The following is a 28000-nucleotide window of genomic DNA, read 5'->3' as shown; positions in this document are numbered from 1 at the left end:
GTGTACTCGAAGGATTAGATGATATGAAGTGCTCGGCTAACACGTGTCAAACATGATTGGTTCTTTTGTGTTACGTCATAGGCAAGTAGCCTATATATATATATTGTTCGTTCCCTGAAATAAAGGTTGTCGTGCGTTCGCTCTTGGGCCGTCTCCGTCACTCTGTCACCCGCTACAACATTAGAAAAGAGTGAAAAGCAGTAATTGGTGACAATTTATTTGCTTAACGATGAACCCATGTATGTGCCCGTCGTAACGCCCACTCAGGGAGGTGCTGTATCTCCTGCTATCACCGGTCGGTGATAGTCGCCTTGAAGAGGATGACGTCCAGGGGTGGAACAGCGACGCTGAGCGTCTGCCCCGGGTAAAACAGACCGATGAGAGCGTTGTTGTTGAGCACGTCCTGCAGCACGTACCCGCGAGGGTTGTGCAAGCCTAAGTCTCGGATGGTAATCTCGAAGGCAGCTGGCCCTCCACGAATGCTCGGGTTGTGTATCATAAGCACCATGGAGCTGTCGCCGCTGGGAAGCCGGGGCATTACCCAACGGACCCACACGTCAAGGTCATTTTTCTGCGAGTGTAAAAGGAACACAGCTGGACTATAACGAAACATCGCAAAGGAAATGAAGAGTTAGTGCGTGCTGCTGGAGTTTGCTTTACACAAGGAAATGCCCTTCGTCGAACCTCTCTCCGTACCTCGCTTCGCAGTGTACAATGGCGTGCGGTATGGATATTTCGTATAGATGCGCGAACCAGATTGAGGTGAAGGGTTTATGCTTTCTGTACGTCGCAAGCCTGGACACTTGGCTGCAAGTACATTCCCGTTTTAGGGATGCCACGGGGATATGCTGCACCTGCTTGAGTGTCGGGTATTTGCGATGTATATTAAGCTACGAGGAACATGGGTAGAGTTGTCACTGGGAAGCGTGGTGAGATCCCTGTATATCTTCATGTGCCCATAAACTGTGAACATCAAGAGGGGCAGTTCTCCTGATTGCCCTTGGACTTCATGGAACGTACGCAATCTTGGAGCAGAGCCATAGGAGACACCCTTTCCGGCTCGCTCAGCAACATCGAAATACTTCGCAAAGGCTGTACGTGTCTCATTTCCTTCATTTCCACTGCTCCCCCTCCGTTCTCCGTTTGCGTTGCGAAAGGATGCAGCTTGAGCGCAGTGGCTTGGATCTGATTATCCGTTTTTCTTATTCATCTCCTCCTAACCTCTGCGCGCTTACAGCGTCGGTAACAGACAGACATTTTGCTGCTTCTGTCAACTTCTTCTGATGACTTTAGTGGCTAGAGTGGCCTGTGCTGTCTACCAAAAGATAAGACGATTACAAACGCGCTCCTACACGACCCCAGTGCTCATGCACTATACAGGGTGTTTCATTTTAGCTGCACCAAATTAAAAAAAATGCCTGTGGCAGACAGCACAATTATAATCCTTGATCTAAACTACTCTGGAGTGCCCAGAGTTGGTGATCCAGGCCAGAGCGGAACAGTGCGGTCCGCCAGCGCGCCCAGAGGTCTTCATTGGAGGCCACATCCCCAGCGTTGTTTATTAGTGCTTGACAATCCCATAAGACATGTTTTAGTGTAGCTCTTTGTCCGTAGTGTTCGCAGGTATCTGTTGTGTATATGTCAGGGTATATATACAGGGTGTTTCATTTTAGCTGCACCAAATTTTTAAAAATTGCCTGTGGCAGATAGCACAATTGTAATCCTTGATCTAAGCTACTCGATGAGGCGGCCATTACTTCCACGAGAAATCAAAACGCCTAATAAAATAATTAACATAATTACGCTAATTAACTTTTAATTATTTATTTTATGGCACATCTTTCAATCCACGAATTATAGCCGCTGAGTTCGCAAGGCGTATCCCCTTGGAACGCATTCTCAGGACTGAACCAGTTTCGAGATAATAATTTTCAGTGTCCGACGAAATGTATTGGTGCTCCAATTACTTTTGTGCTTCATTGCATAAAATAGCATTTTCCTCAAAAAGTTAACTGGAACGCCCATGCATTTCGTCGGACACTTTGAAAATTAATATCTCGAAACTGGTTCAGTCCTGAGAATTCGTTCCAAGTGGATACGCCTTGCGAACTCAGCAGCTATAATTCGTGGATTGAAAGATGTGCCGTAAAATAATTATTTAGAAATTAATTAGCGTAATTATGTTAATTATTCTATTAGCCATTTTGATTTCTCGTGGAAGTAATGGCCGCCTCATCGAGTAGCTTAGATCAAGGATTACAATTGTGCTATCTGCCACAGGCAATTTTTAAAAATTTGGTGCAGCTAAAATGAAACACCCTGTATATATACCCTGACATATACACAACAGACACCTGCGAACACTACGGACACAGAGCTACACTAGAACATGTCTTATGGGATTGTCAAGCACTAATAAACAACACTGGGGATGTGGCCTCCAATGAAGACCTCCGGGCGCGCTGGCGGACCGCACTGTTCCGCTCTGGCCTGGATCACCAACTCTGGGCACTCCAGCAGGCCGAGGAAGCCGTCGGGAGACATGGTCTCTCCGCTGGCTCCTAGGCGGGCGCCCACCCAGCAATTTGCCGGAAAGAATAAAGTTCTTATGGTGATGATGAAATAAGCAAATGCGAAGCGTCCTCTCACATCAAGCTTTTGGACACCCTGTTCCTGACGCTTGTATCGAAGAAGGCCGTTGATCGAAGTTGTGGTTTGAGCATGGATTCAGTCATCGTTTATCATCACAATCATTAGTTTACAATCCAAAAATTTTAAGACAAGTAGCACCTCGTGGGATAAAATCGAGTGTCAGAATGCAGGCCTACATATTTTTCTTTCTTCTGCACTGATGGTTTTTCAGGTTCAGAGTTGTCTTTGACGCTACCCACGTGAAGGTGTTCAGAAGTTCCCGGAACAAAACAAACAAAGATAAACGAAGCGATCAAAAAAAGGTAAGCTTAGGTAGGATTCTAAGTCACCAGTATCTCCTTGCATACAGATCGACGACGACGACGACGACGACGACGACGATGATGATGATGATGATAATAATAATAATAATAATAATAATAATAATAATAATAATAATAATAATAATAATAATAATAATAATAATAATAATAATAATAATAATAATAATAGCTTAGATACGCAGGCGCATCACGCCCAGTAGTTTCAATGGTTGCGTGATTATTTTTTTAGTGCACTAAGGAGGTTTCCAAATATTTTTAGTTTCGGAGCCCTGAGAGTTAGGCTACTTAGTAGGCGTTCGTCGCTGATAGGACAGTAGCGCGAAAGTTGACAACACGATGAGATAGAAAAGTATTTATTTGAAATATAAAAAAAAACCTGTTGAACCTGTTGAACCTGTTGTATGCAAACCCAATAAGAGGAACGAATAAATAAAGATCGATTGAAAGCACATTTTATTGCCTCTTTTGCGCAATTATGTTGATGTGGTGGATGTAACACGACGCAAATGGGATATCATTCGCTGAAAGTTACATGATGCCAATAAGGAGTCTCATCAATCTGAGAAAGTTCAGAACGATGCGCTGAACTGCGACACGCCTGTTAATATTGCCTCGCATGACCTTGCGAGAAAAGGATCTCACGAGCATCCTTAAGCGGCAGGCCCAAGTGGTGAATGCGATCGTTCATTGTTTTTCGCTTGTCGATGAACTTGGATTCGAATATATGACGGAACTAAACAAGAGGACAAATGCTTGACTCTGTCGTTTCATCCCGTAGGTCTTCGTCTGGTGCCAAATCTGGGCCAAATCTGGTGCATTACAAGGTGAATAAAAAGACACAATTTATTTTTATGCCAAGAATGCAAAATAATGAAAACTTTACCTTAACAGACCTTAAAGCTAGCAACTATGCCTTTATGCGCGGTTTAATCACACTTGCGTGACCCGCACTTTGTCTACCCTAGAGAAGAATTTTCGCCATTGTCTACCTAAAGGATTTATGTTATATCATTGTTTTCTGTATGAATGCCATTTATGTATTCTTAGCTAGTCGCGCCCTAACTAAACAAAAGGACAGACGTTTCACTCTGTCGTTTCATCCAATGGGTCTTCGTCTTTCGCACTTATGTAATGTTAACATTTTTCGCCGCAGACAAGAACTGCCACACACTCCATAGCTGTCAAGGGACCTCCTTGAATTTAGTTCCTGGCCAAATTTGGTTTGTTACAAGAAAATAAAAAGACACAAATTATCTTTATGCCAAGAATGCTAAATAATGAAAACTTTACCTTAACAGATGTTAAAGCTAGTAACTGTGCCTCGATGCGCGGTTTAATCACACTTACGTGACCCGCACTTTGTCTACTGCAGAGACGAATTTTCTACATTGTCTACCTAAAGGATTTATCTTATACCATTGTTTGCGTCTGAATGCCATTTAAGTATTCTTAGCCAGTCTCGCCCTCTTTTACCCGTCTACCTTTCCTCGTAAATCTCACAATACAACGTTTCTTGGTTATTGCTTCGAAACCTCCCACACAGGGATGCATGCAGACATTTCCTTTCCCCTCTTTTAAAGCGGAGCTTTTTTTTTTTTTTTTTTTTCGGACCCCCCTGCGCCTGTCGCTGACCGTGGCTGCCGCCTGCTGCTGTTCGTGCGTTCTCGCCGAATAGCTCACACTCGTCTGGGGGACGGAGACGCCATCTAGGCGCGATGGCTCGCACTACTTCTCCCGCAGTAGTGAAAGGTAGAGGGGGGAAGCCGGCCTTCGCCTGCGGGTCGTTGGTCGCTGGTGGAGAGGGCCAGGGGGCCGCAACGCAGAGAGCCGCGATGAGACGGGAGTGATGGCACCGGAGGAGATGACCTCACGTTGCGCATGCGCTGCACCACCTGGCAACCGCGTGGGCCGTCGCATATGCGCCTACAAGGGGAGGTCACGGGTACCCCAAAGAAATGGCGCAGAAAGCCAGCTTGCCTATTTCAACCCCTATAATGCTGTGTGCGTTCAAAGGTGCATTGCATTGATGAGCTCCTCACTCGGGCTATCCCTAAACCAGATGAGAAGGTGAGCGTGAACACTGCCTCGTAAGCTTCGCTGTTCATAGATTCTAACAGGGCACGTTGGATCTGCTGCATTTCTTTCTTTTTCTTTAGTCTATTTGTTAGGCTGGCTGCCTTCGTCATAAGCGAGCGTTCTGCATTCCGACCACTTGAAAGGGAGACAGCCGAGGAGGGGAATCACACCGGCTACCTTGTGCTCAAGGTCAAAATACTATAAAGCCAGCAAACCACCGAGATTCTGCGCCCAGGTGGTTAATTAAATAATATTTAGAATTATTAGCGTAGCGAAAACAAGAGAAAAACACGCGAGAATAACGCATGAACTTCCAACGATAATGTTTGAAGTTAGCGTTACACTCGTATTCAGAGACCGCATAACAACAAGTTCCCATCGGAACCCTAGCTAGTTGGTAGTGGGGAAACAGAAGGGGAACGAAATAGGGGTCTCGCCTCCGCGTCCTCTGTAAGTGTACACACACACACACACACACACACACACACACACACACACACACACACACACACACACACACACACACCACACACACACACACACACACACACACGCACACGCACACGCACACGCACACGCACACACGCACACACGCGCACACGCACACGCACGTATAGTGAGAAGAAACGTAACCGAGGGGCCTGATTTTATTAATTATATAATAAGAAGCCAACAAAGACACCAAGAACAACATAGCGGGAATTATTTGTACTTACTAATTGAATTACAGAAATTATAAATTAATGGAAATAAAAGCGGATGAAAAAAGTCGCAGTTTCACCCGAAAGGTAAAGCATCAATTGCGATAGCAAATTTGTAGAGAGCTATACGGAGTAAGAATAGTAGTTTTATCAGCTGTGCAAACTTGGACATGTAGCACCACCGGCAACACACAGAACTGTTGTCGACGCCGTCGGCGTTTTGCCCGCGTTCGCACAAAACGCGCGCGGCGTTGGTGACTGTTGCCGGAAACTCTGGGAGCGGCTCGGAGGTTTTCGACGAGATCAGCTGCAGCCTGCTGACACTCGTCTTTACCACCTTCTCGCCTCACAACGTTTTAGGGGCGAAGCTCCTTATAGCGGCACCCGTTCGTCCCCGTCGTCGTCGTCGTAGTAGTAGTGTGTAACCAGTCTGAGAAAAATGAGAAAAAAAATTCCGAAGTTGTGTTCGAATCGAACCAGGGACCCCTCGCTTCCGAGCGCGCGGCGTTAGCCCACTACGCCACGAAGCGGACATGGACACACGCACCACGATGGCAATAAATACCCAACATTAACGAAAGGCCGCGTTTCTAGCGCGTTTCTAACGCGTTTGTGCTAGCGCGTTACGGTCCGTGTAAGAAGCTGGTGTAAGACGCTGTGGCCTCTCCGCCTTACCTTCAACGCGTTTCGAATGCGCTGCCCAAAGCGGTGGCAAGGCAAGTTCAAGTCGAGGAGCGTTTATGAATACGGGGGGTATACTCGCTCGGCAGTCATGTGATGGCGTCGGCAAACGCGGTGCACGTTCCGGCATGTGTAAATGGCTGCGTAAGACGATGTGGCCGCTCCCCCTTACAAGAGAGTACTGCACGTTTCTAACGCGTTTGTGCTAGCGTCCCCTTAAGCGGGAGATCCGATGATTCCCTCCGGAGCTTCGCCCACTCATCATTCACCCCGTGGATATGCTGTGAATTTTTTATATAAATAGGCAGTTTGTGCCGCAGCTAAACGTCGCCTCCCTTCCCCCCCCGGCCTTTCGCGTGTCTGAAGAAGTCGCGTTTGCTCTACATATATGGTTATTGTAAAGGAGGAAAGAGACGCTTAATTCTGCAGCCCTTAAGGGAGCACGGCGCAGAACGCGCGTTTGTTCTCCGCCGTGCGTTCGCTCCCCGGGACGCGCGCTTTCACTCGCACATAACATCGTTCGGCGCGCGGCGACAATTTCAACGCCTTTGACGTCATACGGAACCTCACGGGGACGGCGACGGCGACGCCGACGGCAGAAATCTGCTTTGAAGTGTCCATATAATTGCTATCGCAATAAAAACGACTTGCCGCAGGTGGGGAACGATCCCACGTCTTCACATTACGCGTGCGATGCTCTTATCAATTGTGCTACCGCGGCACCGTTTTCCCATCCACTTTCTGGGGTATTTACAGTATCTTAACTAGGGTCTCGAATCCAGCAAAATTGATGCCTTCAGGTGGCATGCATGGGTTGATTGTCCAGTTGCCTTCACCCAAAAAGGATCACGTACTCGTGACGCCTGTGGCAGAAAGCATGTTCCACATCCGCCGCCAAACTATGAGTGGTGGCGCTGGCTAACACTCCCAGGGTTAGTTCTAGTAGTAGTGCTGTTGAATTGACACCACGTAATTGCTCGTCTCTTCATTAAAGATCATAATTCCTGATTTCTCTGTTGTAAACTTGAGGCCTAGATTTGTCGCTGCGTTGCCACAGATATTCGCAAGTGTCTGTAAATCTCTTGGATTGTCATTAGTAGCCCTATGTCGTCTGGATACATCAGTCCAGGGACCTTCAGTTGTACCATTTGTCCATTACGCGTGTACGATAAATCACAGCCTAAATTCGCTGTTTTCCAGTCGTCTTTCTATGCCCTTAACATAAAGCGTGAACAATGGAGAGAGAGGACATCCTTGCTTCTGTCATTGGTGAATTCCCACCCCTTCATTACCTCTTCGACCTTCCCATACAACTTGTACTCGGTTTTCTCTATATAATCTCCCTCAGCAACTCTAAGAAATCAGTCATATATGCCTTCGTGCTTCAGAATATCCCACAACAATTCCCTGTCTAGCGTTGTCATCGGCTCCTTTAATATCTAGAAATACTATCGATAAAGGTCTATTCTAAGCTACTGAAACCTCTATGCACTGAGTTCGTACAAACATATTATCCTCTAAGCGTCTGCCTGGCCGGAACTCATTCTGTAGTCCCCCAGTACATCATTTTTCTCCACCCACTTCGACAGTTCTAATTTTATGGCTTGCATTGCCATCCTATATGTATATCACCAACGTTACTGTAACTGGCCTGTACGAGCTCGTCATATCCCCATCCCATTTACCTTTGTAGATGAGGTTCATCTTGCTTTCGCGCCATTCAATTGAAATTTTCTTTGTTCTAATCACTTGCTCTATGGCATTAGTCAGCAGTGCCTTGCTCTTTGGACCGAGGTTTTTGATTAACTGCAGGATTTCATCGGGTCCTGCTGCCGTGTTATTAGGGACATTTTCTGCGGCCTTTTTCTAATAAAAGCTTTCTAAGCTAAATTTTGATCTCTCAGGCTTCCCTGTTGTCTGAACTACCCTTTCTTTCGTGCCGAAGTTATCCCTAATGACGTTTGTTATGTACTGCAGCACATCGTCTCCTTCGCAAATCTTACTGTCTTCATCCCTTATAGCCGTTTACGAGTTGTAAGTTGGAGCTCCGAGTGCTTTTATATGGTTCCAGAATCTTTTTGGGGCGCCTTTGTCTCTTTTGCGAATGTTATGCACCCAACGTTGACTTGCGCATTTAATTTTATATTGCACGAGCTCACTCGCCACCCTTTTCTTTGCTCTGTATTTGTTTCATCTAAGGAGTACCTCTTCTTCGTGTAATCCCGACTTTTTTGGCTTCTCGATGATCCCTAGACGCCTGCTTACGCTCTTCTATGGCTTGCTTTATTTCCTTGTTCCACCACTTACGTGGTTTTCTCTTTCCAATGCAACATTTCTTTTTGCCTTGTCTGTCTTATTTCGTACTGCATAACGTCTACCAGATTCCCTCCTCCAGAAAGAGCAGGCAGGCGTTGTGCCCCTCTCGGTGGCAGTTGTCAGCTTGCTCCCTCCCTATTTTCTTCGTATCCTTGTGTTATATTTGCACAAACCAAATAATAATAATAATAATAATAATAATAATAATAATAATAATAATAATAATAATAATAATAATAATAATAATAATAATAATAATAATAATAATAATAACGTCTAGCAGTGCCTTATATTCGCAGTGTGCTGTAGAAAAAGTCTCAATTTCCTCTAAGTTCTTTTGCGATCTCTGCTATTTGGTCTTCATTCATGTTTAGAAATTCTGATGCTATTGGTTCGTGTTTTTCGTTAGTATCTCTCCCAATTTAAACTTTAATGTTAAACGTCTATGATCGCTACCCAGGCTATTTTTCCCCATTTTACTCTATTACTTTCCGATTTTCCTATATAATTTCCCATTTCCTATTATTTCCGTTATTTCCATTTCCATTATTTCCTATTATTTCCGCTTTCCTCATTTTCCTCTATTATTTTCCCATTTTACTCATAACCGTGTCAATTACTACGTAGTTATTTATTCATACGCTGAATGTATTTCATTTGCTTGTATTTTGAAATTCAATTATTGTCAATAGCTTTCTTGTATATGATTATATGCTTCACTAACTTCGTGTATTCTGATGTCTGTTGCTGCTATGTTGCCATAATGTATTATTTACTGCATTGTTAAATTACTAATAGGAGGTCCCCCTGACAGTTCTTGTAACTCCGGGACTTCCTCCTGTACTGATGATGAATGATGAAAATAGAAAAAAATATCATTTGGTCTAGCTATTCCTAGACCATTTCTGAGATAAAGGCGTAGTCGATACATGACTGCTGTTTCCGCATTACCACGTTACCTGCTCATGACACTTATTCTCCCTGTTAACTACTATAAGGTTCTGTTCATCACACAGATCCAGCACTAGAACCGTCGTGATTAGTACATCCGTCTAAAACGCCCATGTGCGTGTTCATATCCCCCACTGATATCACCCGTCACGATTTCTTGAACTCATTAATATCGCTTCTAATGCAATCAACCAATTCATTATTATTTTTTCTTTGCTATCACTACCTGTCCATAGGTAAGCTACTCCTAGCCACGTCTTTTTGCCTTGCCATGTGCCGCTAATCCATAAATTCTCCTTACGTGTTCTTTTACCCTTTGCCACTTCAGACCTCGCCTAATTAGTATGCCTACGCCTCCACCTTTCCTTGACCCGGTCATTCTGTTGCACCTTTCCCATACAAAATTGTCAATAACAGGCGGCTGCGCCAAATCGCGTAAATGCGTCTCGATCAAGGCGTACGCGCTAATCGCTTCGTCATTTAGCTGCGTTTGTATTTCCAGCCGTTTCTCCTGCTTGCAACAATCCTGCATGTTTATGTCACAAATTTCACCTTTTCTAATCCTTTGTGCGTCTTTTCCTAACCTCCTTGTGGTCTAATTCCGCCCTTTACTGGTCTCTCTCTCTCTCTCTCTCTCTCTATATATATATATATATATATATATATATATATATGTGTGTGTGTGTGTGTGTGTGGTGTGTGTGTGTGTGTGTGTGTGTGTGTGTGTGTGTGTGTGTGTGGTGTGTGTGTGTGTGTGTGTGTGTGTGTGTGTGTGTGTGTTGAGCGAGCGCGATCTGGTGGTGCTTCAAGGAACCCAGCGCTCATCGGCTCTGACGACGTGAGTTTTTAACGCGACCCCGTGTCGCAGAAAATCCGGTGTCGGCGTCTGGCGGAAATAATCATGCCGAACCACATCATCCCGAACCACCCCGACCGGGCGGTGCCTTCACGTGGCGCAAGGCGTTAGTGAAGAAAAATTGAATTTCTCAAAGTAAAATCCGTCAGAAAAATCGTAACGTACAACTTAACGACAACCTACAGACGTGATAGCGTCGAATTGTAATGGGAATATACGAGAAAAAAGCCTGATAAGCAGCCAGCAATGATCTTTGAATGTTATCGCGTTCCACTCTTAAAGGCGAAGCTTAAGCATCCTATAATTCTGATGGTGTTTCGCCGTACTTTGGTTCTAGGCAACATTGAGGGGAATGTTGAAAACCGAGCCTTGGAATGTTGAGAACCGACGGTTCGAAACCAACCGTCGGACTAACTTGAGTCACTGAGCATTTGGCAATGTGTATAGTATGCGCCGCTCTTCAAAGATTATCTTTCCCGCCGACATGGGTAACTGTAGATGCGGGACTGGGTACGTGCCGCTCTCTAATAAAGCTCTTTGACGCCGATTTGAAGCACTGGTTATGTGCCACTAGGTGTGTGCCGCTCTACAATGACATAAAAGATATTTTACATATCTCGGGTGCTGGGCGGAATCGAAACTACGTCGCACGGGTTCCTCGAGCATAGCAACCCGAAGCATTAGCAGGCTGCGCCACAAATGTACTATACTGGCGGACAACTTTCTGTGGCAATGAAGGGAAAGCTACGGAGACAAAGCGCTCACAAGTGAGAGCGCTTCTGAAAAGAGTCCCGTGTTTAAATCCACGTTAGTATAGGCTGGAGAAGAGAAAACATAGACACCTTATTAGAAACAGTTAAATAATACAGAACACACCACTGAGTGTAAAAGATTGCTTATTTTGCGGTTTTCCCCTCTGCGTCTCGACAGGCGCGAAACCGTCGCACGTGGAAGCTGCGTCGATTCAGCGTCTGTTCCGAGCAAGGAGGATTAAAAAAATGTTTTTTTTTTAATCCTCCTTGGTTCCGAGCAACCAAAAGCACTGTCAAACGCTGTCGGACTACTTGGCGTGGTAACACATGTGCAGCAGCCACGCGCCCGTGGCTTTCCCTTCATTGCCACAGAAAGTTGTCCGCGAGTATAGGTATGTGTTGCTTTTCAATGAACGTCTTAAACGCCAACGCTTTCGCGAGCTGCGCCATGAATGCGCTGCAGTACGCGCCGTTCTTCAATGAACCTCTCGCCAACTAAGTATGTGCCACTGGGTGTGCGGCAAGCGAGAGAACAATTCTCGACGTTCGCACGCACAGGCGTGCCACACTTCTCGTCTTGGAGGCCACGCGCGGACTTCTCGGCAGCGCCTGCAGATGGCGCAGCACGTTTAGAAAGCGCGAGGCCCGCTGCCGCATGGCGTGTTTTTAAGCGTTCGCGCGCACCGGCACACAACGCCTTAAGGAAGCGCTGAACAGCAGTCGCGCTTCAGTACATACCTCATACATTACTCGTTTCGAACCCGCCGTGGTTGCTCAGTGGCTATGGTGTTGGACTGCTGAGCACGAGGTCGCGGGATCGAATCCCGGCCACGGCGGCCGCGTTTCGACGGGGGCGAAATGCGAAAACACCCGTGTACTTAGCTTTAGGTGCACGTTAAAGAACCCCCAGGTGGTCTAAACTTCCGGCGTCCCCCACTACGGCGTGCCTCATAATCAAATCGTGGTTTTGGCACGTAAAACCCCATAATTTATTACTCGTTTCGATGGTGACAATGCGTTGTCTCACTATATTAATTAAATTTAACTCGTTACCGTCGACAGTCATCGCTAGATTGGTTCCACCGAATATTTTTACGTTTCACAAAACGTCACGCACTTTATGATTTCTCTATAACTATCGTTTGCTTATTGTGGTTGTCACCTGTGGAAGTCGGCTTGCCTTGGCGCGCAGTGGGTCCTGGATGACGGCGATCACGTACGGGCTGAGCAGCAGGGTGCGTGCCGCGTAAGCCCACACTGCGCAAGTCCACCGACAGGATCGTTGGGGAGGGCGCCACGGCCCAGTACGCGATCTGAGAACGCTGCAGGGACTCGGACAGACCGTAGTTGCCCACCACCAGCTGCGATAAAACGTTCGCCACGTATGCGTGAGTCCAAAACACCCTCCACTCATCACGCCCACCCCCTTTCCGAAGACTTATACACCAAGACAAGGGCTCCCGACTCGCGCATCATCCTGACGAGCCTGAGAGCTACAAGTTTCAAGATCTAGGAGCGCAAATTGGGCAAGTTGGTAACGATCCATCTTCAACAGCACAAGTTAAGATATATGGACAGCACATATCCAGCCTTCATTTACTGTCTTAGGTGGTGCTGTTGAAGATAAAATTGTACTACATCACCGATAACATAAGCAGAGGCACTATTTTATAGGTGACTTCCTCCGCTTGCAGAGGCAAAAAGGGGCAACAGTTACTGGGCATTGCACAGTGATAGTGGAGACGTCAGGGCGCACGGCTTTAGAGCTGCTTAACATAGTCATTGAGTCGGGGCTGCGGACTTCGTGCGCGGAGTTGCTGCGACCAAACTTGCTGGCAATGCAATGCCCTTATGGAGTATAGTTGTAGAGCGTCCCGAAATCACATGCGTCGAGGTTTTGGTTCGAGCGCAACAAATGGCAGCAACTTCCATCTTTACGTTGTCGAGGTGTTTCAAGAGTGATTCCACAGGGTTATCCCTATTCTTAGCTCATAGTTGTTCTATACAGTAAATAGTGTGCAACTTAGGTAATCAAATGAGCGATTATTACGCAATTTCTGATTTTCACCATAAGCGTGCAGTCTCTCGAGCAAATATTATTTTGTCTAGAATTCTTTTTATTTAAGATAGCCAACGGTAAAGCACTCCCTAAAAACTCACCAGGAGTTCAGGGGAACCTTTAACTGAGAAACAAATCAAATTTTTTCTCTGTAATTATGTGTGAGATGAGGAATCCTAAAGAACTGAGCCAATCGCAATGCATTTGCTGCGGGCAGCAAATGCATTGCGATGCAAGAGATAAATGCAAGAGATAAAACGTGGCCAATGTTCCGCCGTGCTCTCTGCCTCCGCTTGCATCCTCTATTTTCCTTCGCTTTCCGAGGCACTCTCTTCCTTTGCGCTGTTCCCTGGGTGCGGGTAAAAAAATTTCACACCGCCTTGCGGTCAAGTTACCAATTGATCACCTCGAAAACGTCGTAAGCAGCAAAAGTGAGTCAAGCACAGCAAGCTTTTTTGCTCGTGTCGCCCCGTGAAACGCGATATGTTGCAAATGCGACTGGAAAACTCGCGGCCACGGATGCTATCGACTAACAGGCAAAATGTGAATAAAAAACGGGCAAATTTGCACTCGGTCGTGCAAAGCTTAGGCACAGCGATACTGTCGATCCTCAAGTCTTACTGGCTGCTACTGCTAGGTATTATCATGGTCCCTCAATACTTTTCTGGTCGCGAAACTCCGCCGTCACTCTATGGGAGAGCTATTAAGGGACTATGGTATTATCTTGGTTGCTGCTAGGTCTTAACTTGGTTTAACTTAAGTACCCATGTATAGGGAAGGTATTCTCGAGCGATCATTTGCGTAGGTACCTTGCCTTTCGCGACATTTCGCCTGACTAGCGCTGGACGCATCGGCGCCTACGAACTACAGCGTTCCTGACATGCCACAAACGCAGGCAGGCTAACCAAGGTGGGCACAGTGCCAAGAACGCTGTTGCTTGCCGACGCCGAACGCGTTGGGGGCTAGCCGCTGGATATCAATCGGCCAGCTTCGCTGTGTCTTGAGCTTTGCGCGGCCTAGTGCAAGCTTTCGCCTTTTTTTTCTTTTTCACCTGGCTCAGCGTGCCGCGGAGAGAAGAGAGGCGGGGGTTGGGAAGGGAGGGAGCTGGCGAGGAGGAGACAGCGTGCGCTCCTCTTCCTCCTTCTGGTTGCCATGGCTATGGCGCGGCAGTTTCTTGATACGAAAAACAAATTACGGCTGGCTTAAACACCTTCGCTGTTAAAACGAAAAAATAGCTGGAGGGCGTGCAGGGGAGTGAAGAAGGAAAAAAAGCCTGCCATATGAGTACAGAAGTAGCACTAGCCGTAAAAGGTACCGGACAACGGCAAGTCGATGCACTTAAGTAAAAATCAAGATGAAGCGGTTTGTGCTTAATTTAAGCATGCGCCTTTGTAAGTGAACCGATGTTGCTGTCACATAGAAAACAGTCATACATGATGTTTTGTTATAGCGATTCATGACGCCAAATGCGCAATAACACTTGCTGTATTTTAGGTGAGTATTTAATTCCGTCCACGGAGTCAGATCGATGGTGGCAGAGTAAGATGGCGGTATTCTCCTTTGTGAGAAAACAGCCCAATTGCTGTTTTTGTATATCTAGGACACATTACAAGCGCAAATTATGAACAAGCTGCCCGGAACCTTGCACCATTTTACAGTAAACCTCCAGTGCGTAGTCTTAACACGTTTCTCTCGTTCGTTGGTTCACGTAAGAGCTGTGCTTATTAAGGAAAGGCGATCAAGATTGCTTTCCGGCAACGTGTTACGCTGAGTGTTTCGTAGTTCTGTGCGCTCGAATGGTGGCGGATAACATATGCGCGATGCGGCAACGAGCAAGCGCATAGAGCATCTTCTTCTTCATTGGGTTTTACGTGCCAAAACTAGTTCTGATTATGAGGCACGCCGTAGTGGAGGGCTCCGGATTAATTTTCACCATCTGGGGTTATTTAACGTGCACTACAACGCAAGCACAAGGGCGTTTTCGCGCTTCGCCTCCATCGAAATGCAGGCCGCCGCGGCCGGGATTCAATCCCACGATCTCGTGCACAGCAGCGCAACGCCTTAGCTGACTGAGCCCAGGCGTGAGAGAGAGTGGCAGCAGCCGCGAGCGAATTGTCCTTGGCGCTGCCTCTCGCTTCAACGTGAACTAAGCAGCTAGAACACAGCGCACACGAAGCTATCAACCTTCGGCGCTCCTAGACCAGCCCCTGGAAGGTGAGTGCTAGTTTTGGTTTCAAGGAACATGCGTGCTCCTAGCGGTTGCCGGACATTCTAAATGATTTTTTTTTTTCATTTCTCTTTTTGAAAATTTTTAATCGGGCAAAACGCGGGAAGTGGTTGCAAGGTAAATACATCTGCTAGCGAAGCTTCCATAGAAGCCCGTACGTTCAAAACATGGTTGCTTACCGGCGGTTCATGGGGCTTAGCGCCATCTGTGTGAGGAGGGAACACTTGCGGCGGAAGAAAAAATAATTTGACGTCATATCCGTTAAAAACAGAAGTGACGTCATTTTGTTCTCATAGGCGCGAAATTTGTTTTCGGAGGCCTGCCATTAGAGCTGTGTATTGAAATGCCCCGCCATTCGACTTCATGGGCGTTCCGAGTTTTCAGCGCGAAAAACGATGCCGGAAAAGATCAGCCGTACGGGTGTCGAAATCGCATCACTGCACAGAACATACTTTCTATGGAGGCCGACGAACGCTTTGGGCGTAGATTGCGTAGAGTGCTCGTCCTTTCGTCGGACGCCAAGCCCGTCGGCCAGCGCTGTTGCACGAAAACAACTAAAGTAAACAATCACTACTATTGACTGCACAGGTTAAGAAACAATAAAAGTTCCCGCGTCACCTAATTCAGACAAACATCGACATGCAAAACAACACGACATGTGAGGGGGGCGTATTGTAACAGGTGAACTTTACGAGCGCGCCTTTCCACGCACTGCAAGAGTTGCATGGCATTGCAAGTGATAGCAGCGTCAACGCCCACCGCTATCGATGGGCGCTCTCACGGTGGGCCCTGGAAAAAGGTATTTATTGATAATGATCTAGTAAAACACAGTTGTATCTTTTCTCGTCATGCGTATATAAAATGAATTAGGAATTTTATTTTCGTTGAATGATTCTAACTGCGTCTCGCTTTAATTTAAAAACGCTTTTTTCTTTCCCAGTGTTTATTCCCTCCAAACATAGTAGCGCTTCAATCGCTGCTCCCATAACCACCCTTGCTGATGTCGGTGACAATTGGTTCTGAACAGCTTTTCGCCCGAAGCTTCGCGACCTATGTAGATTGACCTTGGTGGTTGTCTTCGTACGTCCGTCGAGCTTACCTATACGCTCACCCTTGCCACTCGCTCGGCGGTATCACAAGTCGGATCGCGCTCGGTCACCTGCTTCGGTTGTCGTGTCAAGTACGAAAATGGGAGAGATAAGACAGATAAGCTTGATCAGGGGTGCAAGGAACGGAAGACGCGGGAAACCAGCCCAACCAAGCATTAGAAGAAAACCAGCCAACCAAGCATTAGAAGAAGATGGCTAAATCGGGGCATCACATGTCTTGTGCGGCTGTGTGGTGTCCTAACACCGGGATTTCCAGTTCTGCGAAGCTTTCAGGTTTCTAATGACAACAGGTAAGCGGTAACATTTTAGCGGGTTCTGTACCGTGATTTGGCCAATGTCGCCGCGCGACCAGCGGACCAGCAAGAGAGCGCGAGCACAGCCCACTTGCATGCGAAGTGGGAAAGGAGGGCTTCCGCGGCAACCCTCCTCCTCCCGGCTGCGCGCCCTCACCCTCTACTTTCTGACCTCATTAGCGACGTTATGGAGGCATTGTTTTCTTTGTGAATTATTGCCAGTAGGTTATCCGGCAACCGCCAGTGGTGGAAGCGGTGCTGCTGCCGTATCGGCTAAAGCTCCTCTAAAGGGCTTTAGTATCGGCTAAAGTCCCTATATAAGAAAAGTACCGCCATCCTTTGATAAACGCCGCTTCTCTCTCGCCTGTATCTCCGATTGGACGATGATAGCGCGCGCTTTTCACTTCTTTATGTTTTCTTTTTTTTTTTCTGCCTCAGAGCCATGTTGAAAGTCCTCTGCGCAGCCGCAGTCGCCGGCGGCGGCGGCGGTGCGCGCCCGGCCTGAAAGTTTCAACGTGGACTTTCTAGCTGCGCCACCGTCGACTTGGCTTTCGCAAACAAAAAGTAAAGAAAAAAGCGAGCGCTTTAGGAGAGGAGGCGGCGGAGGAAAGAGTAGATGGCGGTACTTTTCTTATATAGGGACTTTAGTATCGGCTAGTATCGGCTAAAGCTTTAGTAGCGGCATGGCACCGAGTGTTCCAAGATGGGGAGTTTCCGCCCCCTGGCCCCGTCGCCGGGCTCGCGGCGTTGTTATTCTGTAAAATGTGCCCGAGGATCGTTGTTGGGTTCTTCTGCCAGTGCCTGACACTACTGCTTCGTCGCCGTTTCATGGTAAGGCCGCAGGAAGTTCCTTTGCACGTTGCTAAAGACTTATTATCTTCGTATTTCGTTGTGTCACCGTTAGCCGCATGAACAAGTGACGGAGGGGGGCATGGCGGCCTTGAAGCCATGAACAGCTGCTGTCCATTTGTAAGGTTCAACTTGCGCAGCAATGAGTGGTGATGCCAACGATAACAGCGACGTGGCAGCGTTAGTGCATGCGAGGCACGCTCGAAACGATGACTAAGTTCGAAGGTAAAATGGTTCGTTGAGAAATGATGTCTATGACCACATGCCGTTCGGTGCAGAGGGTTTCACGTTGATGTATTAAGAAGGTTGCGCGCAGCGGCTTCTGAAAAGAGTATTGTGCGCCAGTTTTGCCAAAGAAATATGGCTATTTCTAAAGCCGTACACGTTCACTATTTGTAGTATGGTAATAATGCATGCTCTCTCAACTTCTGTACCAGGCTATGTGTGCTCGAGCGTTGTTAGCTGTTTTGCATTCGGCTGAAGATATGTGTTTTATGTATTAATTGTGTATGGAGTCTTAGCCGTAGAAAGTTTATTGTTTCTTAGCATTTGTAACAGCGCTTCCTTGACAGCCATTCTTTTTGATGACATACGTTAATACCATAGACAGTAATTAATTATGGGGTTTAACGTGCCGAAACCACGATCTGATTATGAGGCACGCCGTAGTGGGTACTCCAGAATAACTTAGACTACTGTGTGCTATGCAATGTGCTCTCTCTCTCCCTCTCTTCTGCCCATCTTTCATTCTTCCCCACACGCTCCCAAGTGTATGGTAGCAAACCGGTTGTGCTAAACTGGTTAATCTCCCTGCTTTTCCTTCTCCACTCTTTCTCTTTCTTTCCTTCTTTCTTTCCTTCTTTGTTAACCTCCAAGTTTCTGCCCCATATGTTAGCACCGGTAGAATGCAATGATTGTGCAGTTTTCTTTTCAACGACAGTGGTAAGCTCCCAGTCAGGATTTGGCAATGCCTGCCGTATGCACTCCAACCCAATTTTATTCTTCTGTAAGTTTCTTTCTCATGATCAGAGTCCCCTGTCAGTAAATGACCTAGATAAACGTACTCCTTTACAGACTCTAGAGGCTGACTGGCAATCCTGAATTCTTGTTCCCTTGCCAGGCAATTTGACATTATCTTTGTCTTCTGCATATTAATCTTCAACCCCACTCTTACTTTCTCGGTTTAGGTCCTCAATCATTTGCTGTAATTCGTCCCCATTGTTGCTGAATAGGACAAGGTCATCTGCAAACCGAAGGTTGCTGAGATATTCGCCTTTGATCCGCACTCTTAAGCCTTCCCAGTCTAAGAGCTTGAATACTTCATCTAAGCATGCAGGGAATAGCATTGGAGAGATTGTGTCTCCTTGCCTGACCCCTTTCTTGATAGGTATCTTTCTGCTTTTCTTATGAAGAAGCAAGGTTGCTGTGCAATCCTTGCAGATATTTGCCAATATATTTACGTATGCATCCTGTACTCCTTGGTTGCGTAATGCCTCTATGACTGCTGGTATCTCTACTGAATCAAATGCTTTTTCATAATCTATGAAAGCCATATAGAGAGGCTGATTGTACTCCGCAGAGTTCTCTATTACCTGATTGATGACATGGATATGATCGATCGTAGAATATCCATTCCTGAAGCCAGCCTGTTCTCTTGGTTGGCTTAAGGTGAAGCTTAAGTGAGTATATTTGCCGCAACATCGCGTCGCAGTGGAATGCGCGAACACCTATCTGTATTTATAGCCCTCATTCTACAGCGGTAGGTGTTGCACCGGTGAGCCTTGAGCTTTGCATGAATTCAGAGCAATGGTTTCACCCAGATGTTAAACTAAGTACCACATGCATGCGTCCTTAGTACCAACACACATCTGCTATTTCCGCGTTAAGATAAAATCAACATTACATTGAAATAATTCTCAAAAATCACACACGAACCTTTAGTTAGACAGCACGCGTGCCACCTGTAGTTTTTTCCTGGTACTGAAGACATAGCTAAAGCATATTATTTGGTGAAAAGGAAAGTAAAAAATTATGTTACTGATCAAATCTTATAATGCTATTACTATATATATATATATATATATATATATATATATATATATTGCGATTACTTTTTATGGCTACGCATAAGTAATTTTTGAAGACATTATAGTGTTAAATACGTTAATACAATCTCGGCAAATCTCCTCAGCACGCATCGCCACGAGCAAACTTCAGAATGCTTGAACAGTTTCGTACTCATAATTATTCGTGGAAGGAAGCACACAGCCTGTGAATTCACACTTTCCCATTCTAAGGACATTGTCCGTACTTTTTCAAATGTTTTCATTGGTGACATATGGAAAGCATAATTTTCATCAACTAGCGTTTTGCCCCCCGAGATGTAGTCGCGCTGCAATCGCACGACCATAACTGATGTCACTGGTCATTGGCTTGAAACAGCATTTCAGCCTCGCGTTCCAGACGATGTGAATTGACCTTGTAACCACCTTGCGACATCGCTCAACGCTACTGATATATCCGTTAAACTACCCGATTCCGAAAGCGCGGTTTCCATATCTATCAAAGACGGCTTATACGCACATGTCACGACGGTTATGATTGGCATAGCCTTTGTGCTTTTAAAACTAGAGCAAAAAGGGTGAGTTGGCAAATCTTTCTTTCTTTCTTTCTTTCTTTCTTTCTTTCTTTCTTTCTTTCTTTCTTTCTTTCTTTCTTTCTTTAGTTTGTGCTTTCTGTAATGTTGCCTCTGTATATTTCACAAATGCACGCTTCTCGCACTATTGTGCTATCTCTCTAGTGGAAACACTCCTGAATTGAAATTTTGAGTGACGAACTGCTTCAAGTAACGTTCGCGACTAGCGTTGGTTATAGGGCTGTGGAGGCGCGAAGCCGCTGGTTACGGCTTCAGATAGTCTGCATACAAATACACTTTGATGAAACAGTGTTTTGAGGCCCCTCCCGGTAACAATATGAATGAGCAATAATTATGTATTTCCATTTTCATTTGCTACACTACAGCAATGTTCATGTTATCGGTGAAACACACAGCAGATAAGAATCGGGCGCAGGCAGAGCATTTAGTAACCCTGCGTCAATGCTTGCCTTTTACCCGCCGCGGTGGTTTAGCGGCTATGCTGTTCCGCTGCTAGCAAGAGATCGCGGGAGCAAACCCCGGCCACATTTCGATAGTGGCGAAATGCAAAAACACCCGTGTCCCGCGTGTTGGGGGGTATGTTAAATATCCCCTGGTGGTCGGAATCATTCCGGACTCCCCCACTACAGCATGACTCATAATCAAATTGTGGTTTTGGCACGTAATACCTCAGAATTCAATGTTTTATTTTCTTTCTTACCAAGCATTGTGCTAAAACGTCACACAAGATCCCATAATCCGCTGTTTGTGGTTTGAAGAATCTTCTAAAATCCGCTACATATAGCAAAAGATTGGCTATAGGATGGCTACACTGCACAGTTTTCAAGGCCAGACGAAAGTAAGAAAATAAAGTAAGATAGTTTCTTTCCACCGTTCGCCCCGGCTGCAGACTTTGCCATCGTCATACACGTTCCGTAAAAACGGCATCGACTAGCACAGATGCGTTTTAGAATATTCGCAAGTAACACATCGTGCGTTGATTTCCATACTAAAATACGATCACGTATGATCTAAGTCGAGAACTGAGTGGTTATTAGTAACCATGCAAGTACTACATATACGGAATTTTACCGCGCCGTAGTCAGTCCAGGCACCCGGACCTGTGACGTTCGCCAGAACGTCGTGATGTTTGGCTTCATACTGCACCGCATCGTATATTTGGCTCCAGTTGTACGTCACGGCGCCGAAGTTTCGCCAGATGTTGCATGTTCCGGCTATTTTCTCGTAGTTAGGCTGAAACGAATGACAGCCATCTGTTATTAAACCACGTAGTTAGGTATCCTTCATGCTTCCGCGAAAAGTATCAGATTAGAGACAGCCTGCTTAGAGATTATTAGATGATTAGAGACAGACAGCCTGAAGTTTGCGGGATGACGAAGTTCATTCTCAACCGTTTCACTAAGAGCATACGAGTATTATATTGCGCAGTGCTTGCGCTATATATATAAAAAAGGAGGTTATCACCGCGAAACTTGAACGTTTATTCACGAATACGTGAGCTTGAAAACACGCGTAGGGGGGCGCGTGTATTAGTGCATATATTTCGTTCATCTGTACCTAGTCGCTTTGTGAAGGATATTGCAACTGCAACATGCCTGGCAGTAGTCATGATTAATTCGTCTGGTAAGATGTATACAGCAACGAAGATATGTCTTACCAGTGATACCGGTAAGACATACCGGTAAGACAAACTTACCGTGATACCGGACTGCGCCAGATACATGGGCCATTCGCAAGAGTAGAGCATCGGCCGGCCAGTAGCATTCAGTGCTCTTCCAAATTGTGAATACACTTAAAAAAGAAAATTCCGTAAGCATCAGTTTGAGGGCTTTGCGTTCCTTGGCTCCATGCGAGGGTTTAAACTACGCAAGCCTTGCAAACGACATGACCCCCGAAATATACACATTAGAGCTCATCAGTTACCCCCTCCCCCCTTCCCAGTGAAATAGAGCTTTATTTAAATTATGGACGCCTACACAGGCTGCACAAAGGAATCAAGTGTTTTGCTCAGCAACAATGTTCAACAAACAAACTCGATGTGTCACAAGCACAGCCATGGAGGTATTCTGCGCTTCGTGTTAATGATATGCAAATATGACTTGGTTCCAGTGACGCGCATGTTTAATATATACGAAACAATCTCTGTGTAAAAGCAAACGTATATGCATGCAGGATGGTAGACGTCTTAGCTTAATGGACGCTTTTGAATGCTAGTCCAGGATCTCTACCAACTTGGCAGCGGCCACATCAGACCGGCCACACCAGCTGTTGCTGCTCACGTGCGATAAAGCTGGACAGCCTGGCATCCCACTGCTCGGGGATGGCACTTAGAATGGGGGAGAGCTTATTTGGGGAGAGGGAAGCCGTACTAAGAAGCGCAACTACACTAACGCCAAGGATGTAAGCAGCTGACCTTTCTTTGGAGCGCCCACTTTATTGTTTACGTAGATGCACACGGGATCAGTTCAGAGAAATCGTTTGCGGCTTCGGAATGAAATAGCAAGAGGCAAGGGTATCGCAGATCGCTTGAATCACCAAGAGGGAGAAATAAATGAAAGGCGCAAGTAGGTTTACCAGATAAAGTTTGGTTTGCTACCCTGCAAAGGGGAAAAGGGAGTTAAAGGGATAGGAAGGCATATTTTGGCATGCGCAGGTAAAGTGGTAGAGAGATACGTACCCGCCACAAAGGGGGTATTTGTAGGAGTAGAAAGGCATGCATTGTATAGGCTTTTGTTCGGGAGACTACTGGTTTGTAGCTGCCATCATGCATCGGCTGCTTCTCTAGCGAGGGTTCTGTTAGGCGTGGGGTAGAAGCGGCGGGATAGCCGATGGTAGTGGAGGAAGATGTGATAGGTGGGGGATATGGAGTCGATCTTGGGGTCACGGCAGTCTTCTTAGTGCGACGCCCGGCTGACATAGGCTCGGGCATGAGAGCAGTTTACCCGCATAGCTACCGCAACGTGGGGTTCCTACGGTTACACTTACGTTCATCCATCTTCCTGGGGTCCATGTTGCAACCGTCTACGTTGACAAAGTCGACGCCCCACTCTGCGAACGTCTTGGCATCACGCTCGAAGTTATTGAGGCTTCCCGGATACCTATTGCACGTCATCGCTCCAATGCCCGCGTTTATGCCAAACTTGAGGCCTCTGGAATGTACCTTCATGAAAAAGAAATGTGCGTAACCAATATCGCATATGCAGGACCAAATCGTTGATGTGGGATAGAGTGCCCGCCAAAACGCAGCTGTTTAAACAAAATATATCTCTGCTGTATGCAGGGTGTTTCTACGGAGATTTAAGTACTATTTAAAAATATCCGTTTTGAAACAAAAGGACCGTTCCTCCTAAGACATGCCATCAGTGGTGGCAATCACGGGGTGACGTGTGGTGCATGATAATCAGCCGTTAATTAAGAAAAATAATTTTAGACTTTTAGTTTAAACGGGCTCATCGTAATTGATAAATTCGAGCGAGCTCTCCGTATAAGCCATATCAACTTTTGGATCTTGAAAATTAGGATTACCCACGGAATTGTGGCACGACGAATTTCGGCTATCAGAGTGCGCGAAACTGAAATTGGGAGGCTGCAGCGAGCGCAAAGCCGTGCCCCTCGAGGTGACGTTTGCTTACGTCACCAAGCGGCCGGCAGCCGTGCTGCATGCCGCTGCGGCTCCGTGCTCACTGCGGCTCCGTGCTCCTCGCTATTCCCAAACTTCCTGGCGTTGGGGAACTACCTACCTTCCCAGTGTCGGGAGAGAAAGAGAGAAAGAAAGGGAAAGAAAAGACGGAAGTTAACCAGAGGATATCTCCGGTTGGTTACCCTACGTACCGGGAAAGAGAGAAAGGGATGCGACAGATGAGAGAAAAAATAAAAGAAATTATGATGACCTTCAACATCCAAAAGGCGTTTAAAGAGCGAAAGGCGAGCGATAAATCAGGCTATATTGGTGGTCTATTCATTGCTGCGAACTCAGCGACAGACGATAAACAAGTAAGGAACGATAACAAATGTGGTCTTTTTTTTTGTTTTTTAATCCATTGAAAGCAACAAACTCCTTCGTTCTATTCGCACTGTTTATCCGCCGCCCTGCAACTTTACGAACCCACTCAATTTGCAGCACCTGTCAAATGAAGGAGTAAATTTGGACTGCATGCAACATGCGATTAAAGAAAAGTCGGCTTACGCTAAAATAAAATACCTTTTACATTGAACAGCCGCAGGGCCCAAGTAGATATCGCAGTTAAAGATACGAAAGGCAAGGACCACGAAATCAAAACGACGGCTTGCAGAAAGCTGCACTTAGGCACTGTATTTATTTATTCTGCATTCCGCTCGCACACAATAAAGCATCGATCACATGCACCTTGGTAGCGATGCAAGATAAATTTGGCCGATTCCAGTTTATTTCCATCGCAATAAAAATAATAAAACGGGTAACAGGTTAAATTTCTTTTACGCACTTTTGGCAAGTCACAACCGCAAATATACAGTCACCGAAATCCGCTTCATAAATTTTAAAAGGTTTCGTTGGCACCTCTCTTTGGCTTTTATGTTGTCGTCTGGGGTTTCTAATCGCAGCTGTCGGTATAAAGACCAGTCTACTCGCCATTTCGGAACTGGGATGTATGAATCGTGTTTTGCTCAATTGCTACTTGGTTGTCCTCAAAGAATTCTGCGTTCGGGCTGGGCTTACATAGTCTACGACCGCCTTCATTCCACTGGGAAAGCGGCCGGGATCAGCCACTAGGTTCCCCTGGGCATCTCTGGATTTATCACTCCAGCAGTCATCCACAATCAGATACTCGTAGCCGGCTTGGCGGTAACCATCCATCAGCATACGGTCGGCCATATCTGAGATAAGGCTCTCGCTGGAAGATAGAAAGAAATTTATATACGCTTTCATAAGACGCCGCGTCAAGTGTAATAACCTTCCTAAGTCTTGCACAAACGCACAGCGGCGATTAGCTGGTGAGTTGGAAACCTGAATTTCAAAAGAACTTGAAGCAAGAAAAAAAAAAAAAGATGAACCCAAACATGTTAAATGAAAGAGCGTGAAGAGAAAGAGGCAAAAATAGCTGTGTGCACGATGTTAGGGTACAATTTGAACATCTGTTCATGTTGAGTTGGCGTAAACAAACAGGTGCAGGTAATGATACTCCGTGTTGAAAAAATGGTGGAACGAAATGCGGCACAGAAGCTAACGACAGCAATGTAACTCAGGGAACTAGCCTCAGTGATGCAAGTTGCAGCATTTATCGCGACCGGTAAAGGAAAGAGACGAAAGAAAAGAGAAAGGCGTGAAGGTTTACCAGAACCGAAAATTCTGTTTGCTAACCTACACTGGTGGGCTGGGGAGGGGGAGGCAGGGTACAAAGAAAATAGAGACTCGGAGCAGAGGCGCACGATAACAGCCGGTCACGAGCACCGCATACGATCACAGCGGACGACAAAATTGCAAAGAGAGAGAGACAATGAAGTTCCCACCAACGTAAATAACATTCTCTCTCGAAGACAAAAACCGAAGGAATAGTTTGTGCAGGAATGTGAAGTGCTGACCAGATTGAATGCGCCAGTTGTCTCAGCATCACGCAAACAGAGGTAAATGTTAGCGTCCTCGCGACTGGGCCGACGAACAAAAGTATTCAGAGCTAGGACCTAGCAGCGGAAGTGTCCGACTTCACCGAGCACCAACGGTGAAGATGTCGGCACGCATTTCATAAGAAACGCAATCGTTTGAAAATTTCTGCGTCAAAGCTGTTAGTTCCGCTTGATTATTCGTATTAACCAAGTTTGCATCTCGGCAAATAGATATACAAAAGCTTTATTATAAACCGCTCAGCACAAGGCTCGCGGGATACAAAGGAAGGAGTTGCCGGAATCACTGATTCCACGCGGAAAGTTCTTAACATAGAACAAAACTATTGGGTGCAAGTGCATGTTCTCAATCTGCCCCACCAGTGCCTACATCTTTATGAAAATGAGCTCAAAGGTGTCTGAGCTTCCAGCTAGGCTACCTTTGCTAGAAGGATTTGGTGTCAACTTTTCGGCGTTTTAAATTTTTATTACTATTATTATCTCACATTCTCGAATCGTAGCAATGAACAATTCATGTCACGCGCAATTTTGCGTAATGGGTACACTGCACGATATATCATTTGTTTGTTCGTTCGTTCATTTGTTTGCTTTCTGACCGACCGACCGATTGATTGATTGATTGATTGATTGATTGATTGATTTAGAACCCTTGATTGTCAAGCCATCAGACACTAGTGCTGGTGCACAATAAACAGCGAGACCGCCGAAGGTTAGTTATGGCTCAGCCAGGTTCACTGGTGCCTGACTACAATATTGCTCACTGGGATAGTACGAGCGTATGTATAAATAAGGACGACACACGCGACACAAGTTTTTGTGTTCTTCAGTTGGCGAGTGTACGTTTATTCAGCCATGTTCTTTCCTCGCCAGACGAGTTTTCGTCAAACCCTAGACTTCATGCTCCTGTACTACCGTCTGCATCGGTAAGAACCTAAACAAGGAATTCTGTATGCTGAAGCAAAATATAATGGCAATGTAATGGGCCAGGCAGAAGTAACCTTAGTTTGGTAACTCGAACATTTGTTGCTCCTCATGCCACATGACCTGACGTTCAGTCAGTAATGAACGAGGACTTCGCATGAACCTGTGCGTAGGAAGACACCGTCCGATAACCAAATCTAAAAAGCGAACCTCATTACGCGCAGAGAACATAGGCAATATGATACGAGGAAACACGAAGACTGTCTAGGTGAGCATCTTACCTTATGCATTCGTCGTAGTGCCAAACCTGATCGGTATTGCAACCAAATCTCTGCCAGGTTCGCCATCCCATCGGCGGAAATAGAGCGAGCCCGTTGTCAAGGCAGTTCCCTGACGCGAGAAGCATGCTTGACAGGAACAAAGTTATCAGCTGGAAATCCATAGTACCTAATGAAGTGCTTCTGCCTGCGAGTCAAAACGCTGTAACGTGCAATGCGAAGCAGGAGACAAATCGGTTGGAACGAGATCCGAAAGGCCTGTAGTATGCGGACGGCAAATTGAGATTTCGCCGGTTCGCAGCGGCATGCGGTTCGTTAGGCAGCGCCTCATTATTGTTCCCGGCGAAATGCCAAGTACGAGCTGCGATAGTTACAAGATAGTTCTATCGATTGTTGTAATTCGCCGTTGAGTGTCTGATAGAAAAAAAGAAAATAAGAAAAAAAAAACTTGCGGGTTGTATTGTCTCGTGTGTCGTCATATTGATACGTTCTCTATTGGGAAAAAGAGCGTCATAAAACATACAATACATTCTTTGCTGATCACTATCTCTGGTTGGCAAGCAGATTAGAGCAAAATTGGCAGAGTGCATGCTGATAATACGAAAGTGAATGCAGGCACGAAGCTGTACATTAATAACGGGAAACCATCTAAAAACCTATACTGTCGATAAGGTTTAATTGAGCCACCAAAAATGCTGCTGA

The 28000-nt window shown here is 46.0% G+C and overlaps 1 pseudogene; it reads right to left on the bottom strand.

The window, feature by feature from the left end:
• Window positions 1-213: 213 nt before the first annotated feature.
• Window positions 214-27887, bottom strand: LOC119449556 (alpha-N-acetylgalactosaminidase-like; annotated as a pseudogene).
• Window positions 27888-28000: the final 113 nt, after the last annotated feature.

This window comes from Dermacentor silvarum, chromosome 4, assembly GCF_013339745.2.
Source record: "Dermacentor silvarum isolate Dsil-2018 chromosome 4, BIME_Dsil_1.4, whole genome shotgun sequence".
Lineage (NCBI taxonomy): Eukaryota > Metazoa > Arthropoda > Arachnida > Ixodida > Ixodidae > Dermacentor > Dermacentor silvarum.
Note: the sequence above shows the minus strand (reverse complement) of the source record. Positions and strands in the feature narration are given on the sequence as shown.